The sequence below is a fragment of the Ictidomys tridecemlineatus genome, chromosome 7 (assembly GCF_052094955.1).
Source record: "Ictidomys tridecemlineatus isolate mIctTri1 chromosome 7, mIctTri1.hap1, whole genome shotgun sequence".
In the NCBI taxonomy this organism is placed as follows: domain Eukaryota; kingdom Metazoa; phylum Chordata; class Mammalia; order Rodentia; family Sciuridae; genus Ictidomys; species Ictidomys tridecemlineatus.
Window position 1 is genome coordinate 113,729,293 of NC_135483.1, and position 21,474 is coordinate 113,750,766.

The 21,474-nt window shown below is 33.5% G+C and overlaps 1 protein-coding gene across 5 annotated transcripts in view; it reads right to left on the minus strand.

Moving 5' to 3' along the window:
- Positions 1-21,474, minus strand: part of Lrp1b (LDL receptor related protein 1B) — a 1,779,935-nt gene that overhangs the window by 1,236,241 nt on the left and 522,220 nt on the right. The window lies entirely within an intron of this gene.

Here is a 21,474-nt window from a genome sequence, read left to right on the forward strand (position 1 = left end):
GTAAAGGCTCTAGAAGAATTGTTATTATCCAGATAATGTTAATTTCTTCAAAAGACACTTAATAGTTTTCATGAATTTTGTTGTTTAATTAGAAGCATAATCAAGAAATGGACCCTAGCACTCAGGTATTCATGGTTAAAATGGACATGTGAACAGATTTATGCTTCCATTTTAAATGTGCTTGGGAATGAGAAGACATGAATACTTTTGTTTGTGGCTGTCAGGTAAGATGACATTTGAGCCTCAGAAACAGTGATTTAGAAAGACCTATTTAACTTAAACTTTTCACATGCATAGCTTCTACCACAACATCCTGTGTCCAGAAGGTTCATAAAATGATTGTTATTAGTGCAAATAGTCATGTCAAATTTCATTTCCTTTGTCCTCTTTGGTTATAAACATTCACACATCCAAATTGAGCACAATCCTGATAGTTCAATTTTAATTCTCAGTCTTGACTATTCAATAATACACATGTTGAGGGTGTGAGAATTCAAACAAGATCAAATTATTTTTCCTTGCAATCTCTACTGTGGAATTACCTTGGAGTACTTCTGTGGCTAAAAGAAATGAATATATGGTACTATTTTAACAAATGCAATCTAATAGAATATATACTTAGATACTTAGAAATGGTCAAAGGTTAAGTTCACTGTATTTTCCATAATTATTTTTAAAAATATGTTTTAAAGTATTTCACAGAGGTTCCAACCCAAGGAAAACATAAAGTATATAAATTGCTTTGTCTCTTTATATATATGGTAAAAGAAAAAGTCTCCCTGGAAATTATCTGGCAGTTAAAGCAGGAGACATATCAGGTTTAAATAACCTTTTCTTATTGGAATTGAGTCAACTATAAAGGTTTAAACACATAATATTTTAGACTTTCCCATTTTATTTTCTAATCTTATTTGGTAAGAAACAAATAAGAAATAGAAGTGAATAAATGCAGACATGAAGCATAGGATTTATAGGCAAAGTTATTATGATACCTCTGCAAATATGAACAGGTTATCTGTGCCTTTCTATGTAAAATAAATAGAATAGAGTCATAATTTCAAAGTAAAATTTAATAATATAATTCAAAGAATTAAAGCAGATTCTAGCACGTTATAGGCATTCTATGGTTTTAGGGTCAATTTTCCTATTATAATTTTACATTTAGAAGTATATTAAATTTATCCAATACAATCTTTATCACTATTTTGAGCAGAAGATTTTGTGGCTAAAAACACATGGATTTCCTTTTTTTTTTTTTTTAACACAACCATTAAGCCAGTGAATACCAGGACTTTCTGAAGTATTATATTTATCCTTATGGTAATGGATTTCTATCTACCTCTGACACAGGATATTGTATGCTTTGATTTTTTTAACTGGACTTTTTCAAAAATAAGAAGACATTACAAAAAAGGTAGACATTCTAAGTATCACAGTATAATTTGGAGTATCACACTATTAATCATATAAAGGTCTAGTATCAGAATAGAATTAGCAGTGAATTCTGAGGAGGCAGAACATTTTAGAACTCTGTCCTCTTTCTGTATTTTTAAGACAGAAGTTTGGAATGACCTTTCTTTTTTCCCTACTATTCCATTAAAATAGCTCTTTTAAACTAGCCTCACTCCCCCCACCCCAAGTGCCCATTTTCAGGTCTGTTGAAAACAAGGGCTTACATGGGAAAGGCTTACATGGGAAAAGCTACAACTGAATATCCATGGGTTGAAAAACATTGAGGCGGCTTTCATGTGTGGTGGTAGGGAAAAATTTCCAAGCTCCATTATTAAGTAAAAAAAAAAAAAAAAAAAAAAAGGCAAATTTAGGGCAATGTATTAGTTTGCTACCATGTGAGGAAAAACTATATTTATTACATATATATACTATGTATCTCTGTAAGAAAACACACAAAATTGGGGAAAAAAGTGGTTTTCTCTTGGGGAGGAGCCTATGTATTCAGGGAGAATTTGTAAAAAATCTTAGTTAAATAATATATCATATAAGTATCTTTCTAAGAAGAAAGAAGGAAGGAAAGAAGGAAAGAAGGAAGGAAGGAAGGAAGGAAGGAAGGAAGGAAGGAAGGAAGGAAGGAAGGAAGGAAGGAAGGAAAGAAGGAAGGAAGGAAGGTTGTTTTTTGAACAGAGAGCACAATAGTTTAGGTGTTATCCCTGGAGCATTGAGAAGGTATGGCCTTCTAGGTATTCTACGTAAGGAAAGTCCACTGAGAAAGCTCTCTTAGGACAGGAGGCAATAAGCCAAAATACACCCCTCCTGAGAAGAATTTTTCCTTCCTTCTTTCTTCCAATTCAATCTCTCTGGAGACAAATGGGATGAATCAAAAGGAGACATTAGGGTTTGCTAAAGTTTTAGAATTCATAAAGTTTTGTGAAAACCTCTATTGGACTCATGATTGAATCATCTATGCTATCTTATATTTTTTTATTTGTGCTTTTTTGGTATTATTATAGTTTGGATATGAGGTATCCCCCAAAAGCTCACATGTGAAACAGTATAAGAGAGTTCAGAGTGAGAAATAATTGGGCTGTGAGAGCCTTAACCCAGTCAGTGAATTATTCACATGATGAGATTAACTGACTGGTAATTAAAAGCAGGGAGGGTGTGGATAGAGAAGGTGGGACATTGCGGGTGTGGATGTGGGGTATATATTTGTATCTGGCAAATAGAGATCTCTCTCTTTCCTTTCTAATCATCATGTAGTTACTTTTCTCTTCCACATTTCTCTGACACAATTTTTTTGCCTCACCTAGAGCTCAAGGAATGGAGACAGCCTCCTATGCTCTAAGACCTCTGAAACCGTGAGCGCCCAAATAAACTTCCTCTTCTACAGTTGTTCTGATCAGATCCTTTTGGTCAGTCACAACAGTGAAAAACCTGACTAAAACAGATATACATGACAGCAGAGTGTATTTTGACAGATTTTTCATACATGGAGTATAATTTATTCTAATTAGGATCCCATTCTTGTGATTGTACATGATGAGGAGTTTCACTGGTCGTGTATTTATATATGAACATAGGAAGTTATGTTCTAGGAAGTTATGTCCGATTCACTCTGCTCTCTTTCTTATTCCTATCCTCCCTTTACTCAAGTTTTTATTAATTCTTCTGCATATCCAGTATAATGGATATAATTTAGATCATTCCAAATCATGGCAGATCTAGTATTTCTCATTTGGGAAGTGAAATAGATCTGGGCACCATGATTTCTTTTTTTTTTTTTTCTTTTTTTTTTTTGGTATTAGGGATTGAATCCAGAGGAACTTAACCATTGAGACATTTTTTATATTTTATTTAGAGATAGGGTCTCCCTGAATTGCTTAGGGCCTCGCTAAATTGCTGAGGCAGGCTTCAAATTCGCAATCCTCCTGCCTCAGCTTCTCTAGCCGCTGGGATTAAGGCATGCTTCATCTTGCCCTGCTGGCCACCATGATTTCTATTAAGAATGCTGGAATCAAAATTTTCACTGTCAAAAAACTCTCCTCTTTGGATATTTACTCTTCATACAAGCATCTTAAATAATTTCATTGTCCTCAGCAACCGAGCAGAGCACCAAACTGTAGGTTTTTACTGCTTCTCTTCCTATATTCAACTTTCAACTGTTTTCAAACCCAAGACCTGGTACATGCTAGGCACATGTTCGATCAATAATTGATACCTTTAGGCCCTTAACAGTCTAAAAGCTAACCATGAATAATGATTGGTATTTATTGTCTGGAATTTATTACAGAGTGTTTAAATTCATTTCCTCTTCTAATATTTACAAAAATCATACAAGGTAGATACTAACATTCTGTTTTTACAAGGGTGGACATAAAATATTAGAGATCCAATAACTTGCCAAAATTCACATAGCTACTAAGTAGCAGATTTTCATTTAAAACAAATGCAGGGACCTGACCATCAAAGTATGTTGCCTTTGTCAACCACAATGACTTGTTCTTAATGACAAAGTTCTTAATGAAAACCCTCCTATATTCCCTCTCTCATATTTATTGCGGGTCAAAAAAAAATAAGCTCTCCAGATTAGGGTCCTTGTTTCTGAGTACATCCATTGCCTTTTTCTATGTTTTACTGGTTTATCATTTTCCTTACACAGGTTGGCCCTATAGCTAATGTGGTAGACAAAATAATGATTTCCCAAAGATGATCAAGTCTTAATACCAAGTACTTATGCTTAGATTACCTTTCATAGCAGGAGAGACCTTGGAGATGTAAGTAAGGCTAAGGACCTTGACAAGAGGAGATTATTTTGGGTTATCTAATGGGTCTATTCTAAGCTCATGGGTCCTTAAAGGTGAAGAACTCCTCAGAGAAGTGGTCGTAGCATGACCATGGAAGAAAATTAGTGCATACTATGCTACATTGATGAATCGGAAGATGGGGAAAGGGACCATGAGTGAAGGAATTCATGCAGGAACAAAAGCTGTCAAAGGCAAGGAAACAGATTCTGTAGGTGGGCACACAAGTCTGCTGGCATCTCCTCTTCTGCCTAGTGAGCAGACCTGTGTTGAACTTCTGACTTAGCAAATAGCAAATATCACACATGTGATATTTAAGCTACTAAATTTGTGGTCTTTTGTTAGGAATTATATTAACTTTACAATTGCATTTCTATTCACCTTGGTGATGCCTCTTTTTAGCCTCCTCACAGAACCATAATCCCAGTCTCCAAACATAGGCAAGTTCACTCTGTACTGATGCTTACATAACTGAGCCCACATCTGCCAAGCTACCTATTTCTTATTGTTATGACTGCCACTATCATCAAGCTTTTGGTCACTTGTGACTAAACCTGTTTTTTTTTTTTTTCTATTTTTCTGAGCCCATTCGTGATACACACAAAGTCAACATTCCTCTGCTACAGAAGTCCAAATGAGCATCATTTTTTGCTGATCAGAAAACTCTTGCACAGAGAATGGTAATAATTTGTTCATGGTCACAAAGTTAGTAACTGAGGAGCGTTTCCCTCCAGATCCTTAGCACAGTGCCTCCTTTCAAAAGAAATGCTTTGTCCCTTTTCTACTCTCACTTGCTCCAGTCTCATCATGTTTCCCATCCTCCTTTGTCTCCTCTACTACTTTATCATTTCATTGATTTATTTCTCTTGTTTACTACTTTGATCCATCTTCATCAAATCAAGTTTATTCTGTTAACCTAAGCATGCAGTGAGCAGCTTCTGTGTGTGAGGGGTGACTTATCATTTGCTAGTCATAACAATGAGGAAGGAAAACATCCCTCAATAGAATATCTGTCTTTTGGAAATCAGCTCTGAGGTTAAAGTCACCAAATTTAATAGCCTCTCCTCAGCTTTTATCCTCCTTAACCCCTATACAACATTGACACTCTTGACATCCACAGTAGTTGAAAATTGGCTGTTCCATCAGCTTAACCAGCAACGGTCTGTTCTGATTCGGCTCCTTATCCAGCCATTCTCAGTCTCTTTTACTAGTTTTTATTTCTTTTCAAATCATATTTAAATGAGTCATTTGTTTAGTTTTTAGGTTCCTTTTTCTTCTTTGCTAAATGTTGCTCATTTCTGTGCAAAGTTCTAACATATCTTATTTTCTATTAATACACATCTGGAATTCTTCAAGTTTTTCTTCTTTTTTGGTTCAAGCTGAATTTCTAATATTCTCCTAGGTGAACTTTCATGACAGTCAAGCATATAGCAAAGATTAAACACATCCCAAACTGTACGCTTTATCTCTCCAACAGGGTCTTTATCCTGTGTTTATGATTAGTTAGTATCATCTTCCAGCATGTGCCAAGTTGTCTTATCGAAATTTTAAACACATTCCTTCCCCTATACATGTCATTGATTTGACCTCTTTAATGTCTCTCAGATCAATATCATCCTCATACTTTATACCTTGGCTTCAGAGTTCAATTTCTATTTTTAAAAACTTATGCAGTGGCTTGGTAATTGGCCTCTCAATTTGCTTACATTCATTCTTTCCACATGGCAGGCAAAGGTAGCCTTTTAAAATAATTATCTGGATGTATCTTTTACTAATACAATACTGACAATTCCCATTGCCAACAAAATAATGTCCTATTCTCTAGTCTATAATAAAAAAATCTTTTATAGAGATGGTATATTCCCAGCCACATCTCTTAAGATTCCACCTTTCATCAACCTTCTTCTCACTCCAACTACCAATAGTAACCAGCATTTTCCAAGCACAAATGAATTCTTATGATTCTGTGCTTTGGTTCATGTAATCCATCCTGCTGTATCTTTTTTTATTTTTTTCTCTTTATCTACTACCTTACTTTCCAACTGTTCTACTTAAGCCTTCATCAAAAAAAAAAAAAAAAAAGAAACAAAATACTGTGTCCTAATATATTATGCTTTCTTAACTTGGTATGTAGGAGGAACTGTGAGCATAAAGTGGAAAAGAGGGATTCTCCAGCTCTGTTAGGTACCAGAGTGACAGGGACATAGAGGGAAGAAGAAAGAAGATTATACAGAAAGGATTATTATTTCTTTAATATTATATATCTATATCTATATCTATATATATATGCAAAAAATTCTTAGTTACCAGAGAAGGGCTGTATTAGAATCATTGCAGAAACAATTATTAGCTAAGAGCCTTGGGAAAGTTATTTTACTTCTCCTCAATTCAATTTGTTTATTTATAAACAGAGATAATATGCACCTCTAAGGGAGATGAGAGAATTGCATTAATTGAATAAGTGATTGCATCAAGAATGTGTTCAGCCACAGTAATCCAAAGCTTGATGATAGTGGCATAAGTGTAATGTTTTGCAGATCTGGCTTGGTTGTGTCAGGCTCAACATAGTGCAGAACTTGCTTAGGGACTTGGGATGGTGGGGCTAAGAGAAGGTGAAGGGAGACATTACCAAGACAAATACAGATGAATTATATTAATTTTCTATCCAATATGCATCATAAAGTTTAATGAGATGTGTCTTTGAATGCATATGGATTAGTACTCAAATATTTTGTTATCACTACTGTTGCAGTTTTTATCATCCTTATCATTTTGCTGCCATGACCTAAGTTGACTGGAGTTCAACAGATGGATAAACAGAAGAAGTGTGTCAAGCAGCATGTGCAAAGGCACGTAGGCATGATGGTGAATAACAAGTGGATATGATAGGGTCGTGCTTTGGAGCCATTTATCTTGGTTCAGAAATGCTTACTTGCTTGCTAGCTACCCGGAAGACATGCTGACCTTTGAGGTTTTTGTCTTTTGTTCATTGTTAGCTGTTCTGCTGAGATAACAAAATTCAGTGAAAACTTTCATCACAGTATTTCCAATAAGGATCTTTGACCTTGGGTAGGATTTCTTTGGTACATGATTCTAGACTTGTTCTGCCTGATTGTTAATCCATATCACTGTGCTGATTTAGCAAATCATTTTGTTTAGGCACTAGCTAGCATAGTGCCTTTGTTAGATGGATATACATATAAATACTGCTTGATGATAGTGCACTTGCTATGGCTGAGTAATAAGACATTCTTTATTGATGTGGTTGCTTGTGGCAACTAAGAACTAACGTTTTCTGATTGCATGCTTGAGGTCTTAGACATTTCTACCAGACTTCAAAAATAATGAAAAGTAATCTGAAAGATGAAATATTTGGTGTCCTTTTAACAGTGCTGAGTTAAAAAAGAAAATGACAGCATGCAGTTGAAAAGATGGATAGTCATCAATTATCGCGGTAGGCCATGGTTTATTGCAATGATGCATTTTCAAATCATGTACTTGAGAAAGATATAATAGCACAGATTCAACTGAAAACTGTGTTGTATAAAATCAGTTGCTTCATTTAGAAGAAAAAGTATCGTAGGATGGTTAAGAGAATGCATTTTTGAGCTAGAAAAGAGATTCAAATCTTGCTTCTATTAATAAGTACAAAAACTTTGGTACCTACTCTTAGTATCCACATGTGAAAAATGAAGATAATAATGATGGCGACCTCATGAGGTTGTTGTGAAGATAAAATGAGATACTTTACACAAAACCTAAAAATGGTATCTGACAAAATTAAGCCTTCAATACTGTAAGAGTAGTGGAGTACTGTCAAAGTATCTGTTTACATTTCAGAGAAGGCAATGATTACTATCAATGAAAATTTGCAATATGTAGAATTATTGTGATTGTAAACAGATTTTACCTTTTTCTATTAGAGTCAGATGAAAATTCACTTTGGAGTTTCTCATAATACAGGGAGTTGTTTTTAAAATTATCATATGAAGTAGAGAAATGTGAATGTTGAATTTAAATAAATGGCTCTGTGTTATCCAATACCTTCAAAGTACCCTTTAGTATCTTTGGAGATTCCTTCAAACTATCTCCTTAATTTTCTACCTTTTTAACTAGTCATTCATCTATCTCCATTCTTTTTTTCTGGATTGCCTTTCAATCATTTCTTTAAGTCTTGTGATACTTATACATATTCAACCTAATTAATTATTCATACTACTAAAAGTGCACAATTTAACTCTTCTGATTTACTTGCTCCCTTATAGCCCATTCATTTCTTCAAATTCCAGAACAAGTTCCAATCCACTTTTCACTCTTAAACACTTTGAAAATATGACCTGTCATATGCCAAACTCTATTACTTTCTTATCTTGATAGACTACAATTTTACTAGAAGAAAGCATTTTTTTTATTCATCAACATACAATCAGAGTAGATACCACAGAAATATACTTCCTATTGATATGAAAATGAATAATAATATAGCCAAAAACCATATTGTAAGATATGTTTTACACTATTTTAAGATTTCTGTGCAGGAGATAAGCATTAAGTTATTACAGTTGGCAATCTTAGTAACTATGTTCAAAGTTCCTATAAGTATTACATAGATCTCTATTTTCCCTGATAAAAGTATACTTAAACATTGTAGCTAACAATTGAGAGAAGTGAAATAAAAATGAATGTAGAGACAACATATATTGACAGTTTTTAACTTTATAAGCATATTTTAAAGTGATACACAGTAGCTCATTGTTAAAATACATAAAAAGAACTTTATGTTCTCTATGTCTACAAACTGTCAGGGAATTATATTGTTTTAAATTATATTAAGTTCCTGACTATTCACTGAAGAAACAAATGCATAACTAAAAGTTATGACAAAAAGTATCATGCAGATAAATGATTTTATTGACTTCTTCATTAAGATCTTTTGTAACAAAATTCCCCAAAATCAATAAAATAAATACTTAATGGTTAAATAATTTTGTCAAAAATGGAAAAAAAGGTCTAAATTACTTTGCCCAGAATATAGTCAAAGTTAATCTCTACCATATTCATAATTGCCTTCAACATATATAAATATGTAGAAAAGTTACCCCTGAACTCCACATTGACTCCCAGTATTTATGTTTATTAAAAATACCTAAATTAAAATGGCAAATTTAGTGGTTATTGCATCTGTGGATTGATGGATCTTAATATTTTCATTTAATAAAAATAACAAATATCCCATTGTCTTCAACTGCCAATTTAGTGTTCAAAAACATTGAGTTTTTTGATCATAGAATTTAAATTGTGCACTTATAAATGTTAATAAGCACTTAAAATTATTTGAGAAGTAGTTGCCTCTACCTCCTAAATAGTTCATTATTTGACGATTAGCACCAACTGGGCTTCCAATGTATTTTGTAATAATTGTGAGTCTAATCACAGTGTGATATTTAATATAAAATTCTAATTCTTTCTTTTTTAATATGAATATCAGTAATTCATCAGAAACCTATTATGTCAGGATAACCATGGTCTTATCATTTGTTTCTTTATGAGAAATGCAATATCATTGCTATCAAGGAAACTAATTAGACTAAAGGATAAAGTCATTTTTTTATTTCTCCAAATTATAGTTAAATCCTATATTGGTGTTGTGAACTATCTCTAGTGGAAAATGACAATTATTTCTTTCCGTAGCAGTTAAATTTTCAGAGCCCAGATGTCTTTCATATCAGTATCTCTGAATTACACAATAATTTGCCCTCACATTGTGAATATTAAGAAAGAATAATCTGCTAGTCTTTGGAACATGTTTAAAACACATCATTAGACTTGAAATCTAATTATGCAGTAGTATGTTCATTATAGAAATGACCATAAGGACATTTGAAGGTTATCTTTTTGGACTAACTACCAGCTACACAGGTTTCTTTTATGGGTTATCTAGGATCTGGTCCAATGACCCTGTTTCAGCACAATTAGTGACAGGAGATTGACAACCTCATTGTATAACAAATGTAACCATATTGACATAATTATTACTTGTAGAAGTTTGCAAATTCCTTTTGTATTATACAAGTGCTTTTCTCAAGAAAATTCAGATAATTAACTAGCTTAGGAAAAAAAGTCTATGTGGGTTTATAAGGAAAATATGGTCTAGGATTCCCAGTGTATTTTTCACCAACAGAAAAATAAGTTTATTGGTAACACTGAGGAGGGGGCAGTATTTCAAAAGATGAGAAAAACATCCATTTCTACCATGAGAAGAACAATGACATATTAGAACATTTGAGAATACTTGGGTGATATTACTCTGCTATACTCATTTTGGAACAGGATATTATGTTTACCAGAAAAGGGCTATCTTCAAAAACAATTTATTTTCAAAAACTGGATAAGATTTCAAAAGCCAACTTTCTGAAAGGAGAGCAGTCATACCCCTGTTTAGTAAGTGTCCAGATGTCAAACAGACTTATAGGGGAATGAATGGACCTAAGGAGAAGTATAGATTAATAGCAAAATTCAGTGGACCCCATTCCTGTATACTGAACCACGTGTCTCAGGCTAAATTAAAAAGTAGTAATAAGAGTGCCAATCATATTGAGCCATGTCAGTGAGAAATCGTACCAAAGGCTTAGATAGAATACTTGTTTATAACATAGATGAAGCAGTCCAAAATAGATGGGAATCTCTGAAGCTGAGAAGCTTCTAAGAAGGCAAGAAAATTCCAGTGTGAAGACTTCTCTACCCTAGATGCTCCACAGCTACAAAGGCAAAACCAATTCTCTTTCAATCTTACCTCTGCTTTCAAAACATACACCTTGCTTCTCAAAATTCAATCAGAAACTCTCAGTTATTTTAGTCAGCTAATAATTCCTGACCACCTACTAAGTGACAAACCAAGTGTCTGGACTTACCCTTCCGAAAATAGACCATTGAATCACAGGAATCTTTCTCATACTTTAATATATCTTTTTCATTTGTTTTTCTGTTCGTAGTTCAATCACTGCCTTCTTAATTAATTTAAATTCTATTCATCCTTTAGCAATCAGCTCAGATGTAACAATCCCTTTAATTCTTTCACCAACACCCCAAGGGGATTATTTTATTGCCCTCCCTGGATTGAATAGGGGGTCTCCAAATTTCATCTCTAAACTCAATCTAAGTAACTTTCCTTTTGGAAAAACTTTCTTTAACTCTGAAGCTGAGATGACAATTCTAAGATACTATGTACCTAGTTATATTATACATTTGTCACACTGAGTTATAATTATTTATGTTTTCTATCTGCTCTGCAGTTTATAAAGATACCTAAAGGTAGTGACCATGGCTCATTCACATTGTACTCACAGTGCCTAATACAGTGCCTGGCATAGAGTAGGCACTCAATACGTTTATGTCAAAAAGAAGAACAGGCAGCAAGGAGGAAGAAACCTGTGTCTCTTATCAGAATCCAAACTATATTTTATTCATCTTTCTATATGCCATTCCCAAGTACCCGAAGTTATGTCTACATTTCTCAGGATGCTTCAAATTTGTTGTATGAAAGGACTCGTGAACATGGTTGAAATTTAATTTATTCATAAGGGTTTCAAAAACAGATATGGAAAAATATCCAAGCTATGTTAGGTGTAGTAACAAAATTGCTGATCCTGTTTGCATAAGGAAATGCATCAATAATAAATACGTATTTGCATAGAACATTTCTGGAAAGAATAAGAAACTGTTAACAGTTGTTTTCCTGAAGAGGGATTGGGAGTTAGTCTTGACTATTAATTTATACCATTATATATGTATAGAAAGGTATACATATGTTAAGTAATGTGGTTTACAGCAAGAACACCACAAGTTAGAGGGTTTTCCATAGGCCTTCATAACATATTCTAAATTTCTCTAAAAGGATATTTTTTCTATAACCTATGATCTTTCCAAGCAGCAAACATGTATAAATATTCTCATAAATGCCTAATTAGATTTACTTTAGCTTTACAAATGACTGAATCGAATAAGCATCTTTTAAAAAAAAATCAGTTGTCATTAGTAGTGCTAATGATTGTGTTCCACAGCCACCAGTGTGCCTGCATCCCCTATGGGCTCATGAGAAGTAAATTCTTGGGTCCCACAAAAAAAATGCTGAATCAGAATCTTTAGAGGAAAGGACCCAGGGATCTTTGCTGTATTAATTTCTTCTGCTGATTTTAATGTATACTTAAGTCTGAGTAGCACTGTTCTTGAGAACTTTGTTTTTGAGAACTTTGTAACCTAATAGCACCATCTATTGGTAGTGAGTATCCCAGAATCAAGACAAAGTCCCAAAGGGGACTAAGCCCAGATAATGCAACCTTTATAAATTGCCATGTACTCTAGAAAAGATTGGAAATGCATGGGATGACCGATGCAAAGACACACACATAGACACACATCATCTACTATCAAGATCATAGTTTATTAGAGGAGATGTATAGAAATCAACAAAGATAATTGTTTTTTTTTTGAAGTACATGGAAAGAGCTGCTGGGGTTCAGAGTCTGTAACAACTAGACTTATCAGAGGAAGACAGTAATGCTAAAAAATAGTGATGACAGTTAACTATATATTTTCAACTAATTTACCCACAATTTTGTATCTAAATAACAATTTTTAAAGTCCAACTAATGTTTACTGAGCACCTATTGTGTTCCAAACACTGTTTCTGAGGCCCTGTGTCTACTACAGGCCAAAAGACAGTGGGAAGCACATAGCAGGCATTCAATAAAGCTCTGTTTAGCAAATTAATAAACATGAAAGTGCTATATATTTGGCTAAATTCTTCATACAAGAGGATTTTTAAACGGTCATAATGCCGAGAATTTCTGCAATAAAAAATTTGCCATTATCAAAATTATTTGTATGTTTTTTGGTTTGTAAAATTTTAAGTAATTGTTAAAAATTACTCATTAAAACTTCCTACACACCTTTACAATAAGGAACATTATGAAATTCCTGCTGAGTTACAAAATGGTATTTTATAGATCATCCATATATTTTTATAGACTATAGCAGTCTTGTAAAAGGCATTAAATATTCCAAATCATAGGCACTACCAAACACAGTTTCTATACCAGGAATTAAAGGGTAAGTACACTAGTTTTAATTTTCTTATTTCTTCAGGGTTTGTTTTGTTAAGTAAAGTCATTCGACTTTCTGTTGGTTTGCAGCCATGCACACATTCTGGAGTTTTATGGTTTAATCCACATCTTTATCTAAACTAGTGTTTATCTTAATAATCATTATTGGTGCTGACCAGAAGGACTGCATAATTTCAATGTTTTCATGTTATCCATTAATATTAATTCTTGTAGTTCACTTGGGACTACCACAAATAGGCTTATATGCTCACTGCCAAGATTATATTAAGTAAAAATGAAGACAATTAGCTGTGCTTCCTTGTGAGGATATGCAGGCATTTAAAGTACTGATATTGAAATTCTTGCCAGACACTACCTAAGATTAAGCACAGAACAAATTCATAGTAATGCCAGTTTGGCAAGTATCTTTTGGGAAATCACTCATTTTCCAGGCAGAATTTAGAAACAGGGCATCCACTGTTAGTGCAATTTAGTCACTGTCAATGTTCTGATTGTTAGGATTTGTAAAGTAGGGAATCCCTCCAAAAGTGGTATATTCTCCATCTGCAAGATACTGAATAATTCTTCATAGAGACTTGGTTACTTCTTCACCATTTCCGGATATAAACTAAATGATTTAATTGGAGGTATTTATTAACAGCTGTGTGCAAAAGTCTACTAGATACTCATTAATTAGATATTTAGTAAACAAAACTCAAATTAACAGAAAATCTTCAGTGGCTAGTATACGTTAAAAACATCAGACAGAAAATCAAATGTGGATTCAATTTTCAGTTCTGTAGTTACTTGACAGTATATGAAAGGTTCATTTCTACCCAAAGGTGTTGTAAATATTAAATGAGTACAAGTAAATGCTCAATAGCATCTCTGTATTATAGATGAGGAACCTGAGGCTGAGAAAATTTCAGTAATTTTTTCTAGGTCCCAACAAGTAGGCCAGAAGTTCTAGGCTACAAACCTATTTCAGCTGACTTTTTTTTTTTTTTTTAAATACTGAGGGAATTGAACTCAGGGGGTATTTAACCACTGAGTCACATCCCCATTCCCAGCCCTTTTTATTTTGAGAAAGGGTCTCACTAAGTTGCTTAGAGCCTCACTAAGTTACTGAGATTGGCTTTGAACTTGTGATCCTCCTGCCTCAGCCTCCCTATCCTCTGAGATTACAGGTTTTTGCTACCTGGTTCGGCTTTAGCTGACTTCTTAAATTCATGTTGGCTTTTTCACCTACCTTTACCACACTGTGCTGACAGTTAATATGCAAAAAGAAGAAGAAGATAACCTATTAAAAATTAAAACAAGGAACAAATATTAATAAGGAATAAAAAATAAATGAAGCCACTTAGGTTTTTGGGGGAATAGTGTGTGAAAATATTTTAAATCTACATTGTCTTTCTCCAATATTTCAGAAATAAGGGTACTTGTCTTTAATTTTATTTTTATTTTTGAAATTCTTAACATCCTAAAAACTGACAAAAAATGGCACGTGCTCATTAAAATATGCACAGAACTAGAATTTTTTAAAGAATAATAATTAAAAGGATATTCTCACCCTTTTTGCCATCTCTGTTAGAGGGACACCTAGAGAACTTTGGGTATGTACAAGTGTATCATTTAAATGGAACACTGTTCTGTGCTCATCATTTTCTCCTAATATCATTTCTTTATTTCCTTCTATTCCTTTTCCCAGAGAATTGGATATAAACAATATCTTTATTTCTCAACCATTCTGGTAATGTTGTTCAACAACAACAACAAAACAAAGTTTAAGTAGCAAATACCTATGGTCATAGAAAGATAGTTTGAGAAAGTTTTGTAGCCTCATTAATTTCTGTGCTGTAGAAATTGTCAACAAAATGTCCTAACTGCCTTGATGCAAAAAAAAATAAATAATCTATACACACACACACACACACACACACACACACACACCGAAATAAACAAAGAACAGAGAACAAAAAGAGTATACCTAGTATACCCAAATAGAAAAGTAATTAAGTAATTAATTCCTTGGCTAACAGTCAATAGTTTACAGAGTTAATAAAAGGAATTTTATTTATGTATTCCATGGATCACTATAGTAACGCACTAGGAAAACCTTCGGTGTCAAAGTGCAAGAATTTATTTTAAAGTGTGTGGGAATAATTGCAGAAAGGTATGAGATTTCCTAGTCCCTTTGGCAGCTTGATATGACAATATATCTGCATTCTTAGGAAAGCAATGTGAGTAAATATGAGTATACAACTTACACATCAATTCCTAAAAAGAACATTCATATCCTGTTCTCCCTCATTCATTCTTGGGTTGAAATGTAGAGGTCCTGACTAGGCCAGAAATAGCAAGCAATGAGAAAAGGAACCCGGGGCAACTTTGTGGAACAAACCGATGTACTGCAGAGTGGGCCTACCTCTGGATAGTTACATGAGAGAGAAAAAAAGATTTATTTTATTTTGAGTGTTTGGACCATTTCCTCACTGAAGCTTTGCCTGTACCCAAAGCAATATATAAATGAGTCTCTACATATGGGCGCCATACCAAAACTGTGCTGAAGACAGTGAGGAAATTGATGGCCCTTATCCAGTCACAGCCACATACAGACAACAGTGTTGCTTTGGACCAGAATACACCTACTCTAAAGGATGCTCTCTGTCCATGACCTGTGACCTAAATAAACCAGTAATCTGGAAATTTGAGGCCTTGCTCAAATACAATTCCAATATCAGGAGCAATTTATGACTTGTTGCTCATTGAAAATATCTTACTTCCCTAAGTCCATTATGTTCTTTGGAACTAAAATGATTGCTTTCTAATTAGCTTTATACAATGTAATGAATCTTTGGAGTATCTTTAAAGGGGAGCAACAAATGTGAACTAGTAGGTCCTCAAGGAAAAACCTAACTTTAGGGTGGTAATTTACTTCTCTGGAAATCTGTGTTTGGTGAATCTATTTCATGAAAGATCATAGAAGTCCATCTCCTCAACACCATCCATCAGGCCTTATCAGAAAACTGAGGCAGATCATTCTTTTTTTCAGCAAGCTCAAAGAGGTCAGCTACACTAGGCTAAATGGTTTGTAACTGAAGAACTGTGACCCCAAAGCATCAAATCACAGCCAGTGACTTCTCTTTCCTTAATATAAAATTGGATGCTATCTCCTTTACTCCGAACTACATCATGAAATTTTGGGCTATATCTTGTGTAATTCTACATAAGTGCTGTCATTTGCATTTTAAATTAATCTTGAACTTTTAAATTCAAGAGAATTTGTCCTATTATATCAAGGCCAAAATGGACAAAATTAAAACAGTCACAATAAATAAGTAACTTAACTAAGGTCAATTTTGATTTTAGACTCAGTTTATGCACTAATGGATTCTGGTAGTCTCTATGCAATATCTTCAAAACCTAAGTAGGTGAAGAGTATGAAAAAATAGGGAATCGTCATCAGCATAAGATTGAAATATCAAAAATCAATAATCTAGGGGCTGGGGTTGTGGCTCAGTGGTAGAGCGCTCACCTAGCACGTGCGATGCCCTGGGTTCAATCTTTAGCACCATATAAAAATAAATAAATAAAATAAAAAGTATTGTGCCCAACTACAGCTCAAAAATAAATATTTTAAAAATATCAATAATATGATCAATTATATATTTGAAACAAAACTATATTAATTAATTCAAGGCCTCAGGGAATAAAGTATTAAGAATTGATAACCACATGCCTACAAAAGTGATTTTTATTTTGGTCAATATTGTTGATACTAATTTTAGCACCAAATTCTTAATATTATCTATTACTGATCTTAAGAAAATTGGGAAAAATACAATTCCTTTTTTGTTTTTATTGGTGTTAGGGATGGAACCCAGCACCTTGAGCATGCTAGGTAAATGCTCTACCCTTGAGCTATAGTCCCAACAGTTACTTAGCCCCAATAGAGAATAATATTTTAACTTAAAATTCTGAATTATACTGATACAGTATTTTGATAAATATTTTTATATATTAATATTTGAGGTTTAACCAATTACTATTAAATGGTTACTTAATATTTTCCTTATCACCATAATGTCCCTTTCATTTCTCAAATTTAAAAAATTTTTACTTGGTTAAAAATATGGTGAATATTTTCCTACAAAGTTGTTAAATAACTACTCCCAGAGACAAATATTTGTTCTATCAACAGTCTGTGATTGATTTCTATCACCAGTGGATCTGACAACATCCTTGTTATTTAGCTTGCCAGTGAATAAGAATACTGACCACATGCCAATTATCAGAACTGAGAGAACATAGCTGAAGCCAAAGGAAAGCAAGACCGATAAAATGAGGTGTCACTTATGTCAGGTTAGATTGTGTCCTTTCTTGTTTTCAGAAGTGACATCACTTTGTCCAATTAGATGCACCATTATTTTTAAAAAAGAACTTTCTTGAGGGTGAGGAGTCAGTATTCATTTAGGCAGCGGATACCTATTAGAGTTTTAAGAAATGCATAGCCTTGGTTTTGTAAAATAAATTTCTTCCAAATAGGAAATGATAGTATTATTGCCAGTACAATTCATTGAACATTGTAGGTACATAGTAAATGATAATTTTTAATACTCATGAAAAATGTAGTAATTGGAAATTGTGACACAATTATCCTAAACTGCCTTCTAATAAACTTGTAATAAATTCATTTGTAAAAGCATGTTTCTTATTTATCTAAGTAGTATTATATAGTATTAATTACTGGCTTACTATTGTTGACATGAGGACATTCTAAATATACTGAGAGTTCAGAGCAAAAACCAGATAAATTCCTTATTTTACACGTAAGAATAAGAAAACGCAGAGAATTTAAATGATGTTCCCATGATCGAAATCTTGAACCATAATCATAATTTTACTCAGGTTATATTCTTCCTACTACACCACTTAACTGTCTTCTTAACTGCTCTGGGCCTTAGAATTTACTCCTTTGACACCTGAGATATATAAAAAAGACAAAACAATGATTAAGAAAAACACCAGAAGTTGCACTATCTAAAACCATTCACGATATACTAAATTAGCTACCTAACTATTCTATCCACTTTAAGATATTTAATGTATCCGACATTATAGCACACTTATGTCAAAGGAACATTAACTTTCTTCTCCTTTCCCCAAGGCAACCTGAATAGGAAATAAACAAAAGTGCACTGGGAAGAGGGTGTGATACTTTTTAAAAGCAATCTTATCTCTGCATTAGGACTTAAATAGCTAAGCCGCTGGATTGCTTTTCCAATTTACTAGGCTTGTGGGTTTTCTACAACATTCATGCAGAGTATACATCCTGTAGACATTGAATTTTATTCAACTTTTCCAAAGGGAATTTATGTAATAATTCAACTGATCCTTTCTCTGGCTCACTTAGATGGCTTGGATCAGTGGATTACAGAGAACTTAGGCCTAAATCTAGATGAAAGTCTGTTTATGTTTTAGCACACTGATAATGGATTATTCTTTAGGGGAGGAAGTTCAGGAGGGAGGCTTTTGCAGCTGAAAGACCAACAGAATTTTGATAAATTTTGGACATTAAAGAAACTATACATTTTAAAAAAATAAAGTACTGTTTGGTTAGGAGTTCTTACAGAAATCTCCTCAAACAGCTGAAGGTCAAGAGATTAAGCAATACCAAGTACAATCAAGTACACTCAGTATATTTGAATTAGAGACAGGGAATAGTGTCAGGACATTTAGAATAGTGTCAGGATGTTTATAGAATAATGTCAGGAAATATAGCCATACTTTCCCCATAATCATTCACTTCTGAACTACAGAGTTCTTTATGGAATTTCTGGAATATGAATATTTCTACTTCTTTTTATTCCTGCCTATTGATAAGTTTGCTAGAACTTAGATTTCCTGGAAAAGGTGAAAACTTTCCATTTAAATTGATTAACCAAACTATGAATTAACTTCTCTATTCTGGGGGTTATAAACAAGTTAGAACTTGGCTAGTGACTGTGAAGGTTTTCAAATGAAGAAAATTGTATTTTATTTTGAAATATTCCTATAGTCCTAAGCAACAGCAGACAGTAAATGCTACCTATAGTTCTTATTAGATGATAACAGAATTATTTACTGTGATTTAGATTTGTATATGCTGCACACCATCCTGTTCCTGAAATGAAAACCCACACAATACAAACGCTATTAACATGGAAATTACATGTACAAGAACTAGAAGCAACTTCTATGAATACCAAACATTTTCTTAATAGATTAGCATTTATAGAGAAAGACTTGGGCCTATTTTATCTCCATGTGCTGGCTTATCTATATCCAAAATTAATTCAAAAATTTATAAGGACAATTTATACCTCAAGACAAAAAGGCAGAAAAGATGTATACCTTGGCAACTTAAACAGCTTGTTTCTATGAAGAGGCCCATTTATTACCCTCTGCATTAGCAATTTTACCTCTTCATAATGACCTGGGCATGTTTACTGTCCAGAAAATATTGACTAAATTCATTTGAAAATGTTAATAACTTTGTTTAAATATTATATAGCTTTGTCTAAAGATAAGAAATCAATGATTAATTTTCTTCATATGTCACAAATCTTCCTCTGTTCTTCCAATCTGCAAAGTCATAATGGCTACATTTGGCAGTACAATGACAATTCCCTTCTAATACACACACACACACACACACACACACACACACACACACAGACATTTCCTGAATGTATTCATCTTATTTAGAATTTTAGGCAAAAGGCATGAGTGAATTTTTGGCAATCTACTCACTACAAATTTTAACTTCACAATGATGAGTTTTTGTTTTGGGTTTTTTTTTTTTTTGCTTTGTTTTGTTTCACTATTTTATAATCATTTTTAGACACCAATAGAAAAGAATTATCTCCTATTCTTTGCTTATAAATTAACAAATGTTTACTAGGGCCTATTTATTTTTCAACAAGGATGATACAGAATATAGGAATATAAATGTAAAAAATAAAAAGTTTCCAACCTCCAGGAGCTTAATGTTTAACCAACAATATGTGTTACATGCCGAAATACCTTTAACTCTTGGTCAAATGTGAGAAGTTATATAAAAGAGAACAAAAGTGATATAAAATGGAGGTTAGGAATTCAATTCAATCTAAACTGACAGAGGATTCCAGGAGGGATTTGTGAACATTGTACTGCCTGAACCATGTCAGAGGCTAAGAGGCACCTCTCTTTTGAGAAACCTGACAATATATGAGTCATTTGGAGAAAGTGGTTTCTGAACTAATCCAAATAGGGATTTCTTTCCCATCTCCAGTAGCTGTCTGTTTCCCAAGTAGCAAACTCAGTTTGGCTACTGAATTATGAGTTTCATATTTCCTCAGATTGATTCTCATTAACTGTTATTCTCTACTACGGACCCTCTGTAAATGTTTATGTTTTTATTTTTCAGGCTACACATTAAGCCTGATGCCTGTTTTTGTAGACTTCATGCTATATCTGGTAATCTCCATATAGCTCCATGTTTTGTAGAATGCAATTCAGATCTTAAATTAGAGATGGGATCTTTGTGGGCACCTGCAAAGTCATTACAGACAAAAAAAAAAAGTGCAACCACTGGTACCAAGTCAATAACATAAGAAGTGCTTAAAGAAAATTTGCCTAAGTAAGAGGCTAGCAGTATGAGAGTGTAAAGAACTTAGTTCAGAAAAAAAATTAACTTAGAACATTGCATTATGTAGATAACTGAGAATTACTAGTATTTTTGTGTTAGGAAATTCCATCTCTAGGATATGGAATAAGATAGTTATTTTATTTGAAAGCAAACAGAAATAATTATAGAGTAAATTTAAACCAAATAAATAAAAAGTGATAATAATACCATAATATTAAATGATTAGGGTAGTAGTAGGAGAAATGGAAATGAGGAAGGGATGGAATAGAATAGAGGGAGAGATGGGAAAGACTAAAGTCTTGAGTGAACAGAACTAGATCTATGAGTGAAAGAGGGTGGTAAGTCAGTCTGGATGTTAGGTCATCATTAGAACCTTGATGCCACCCAGAGCACAAGAGTGGCAGGCACAGTCCATGGGCTCAGATGACTCATTCCGCCTTTAGCAAGC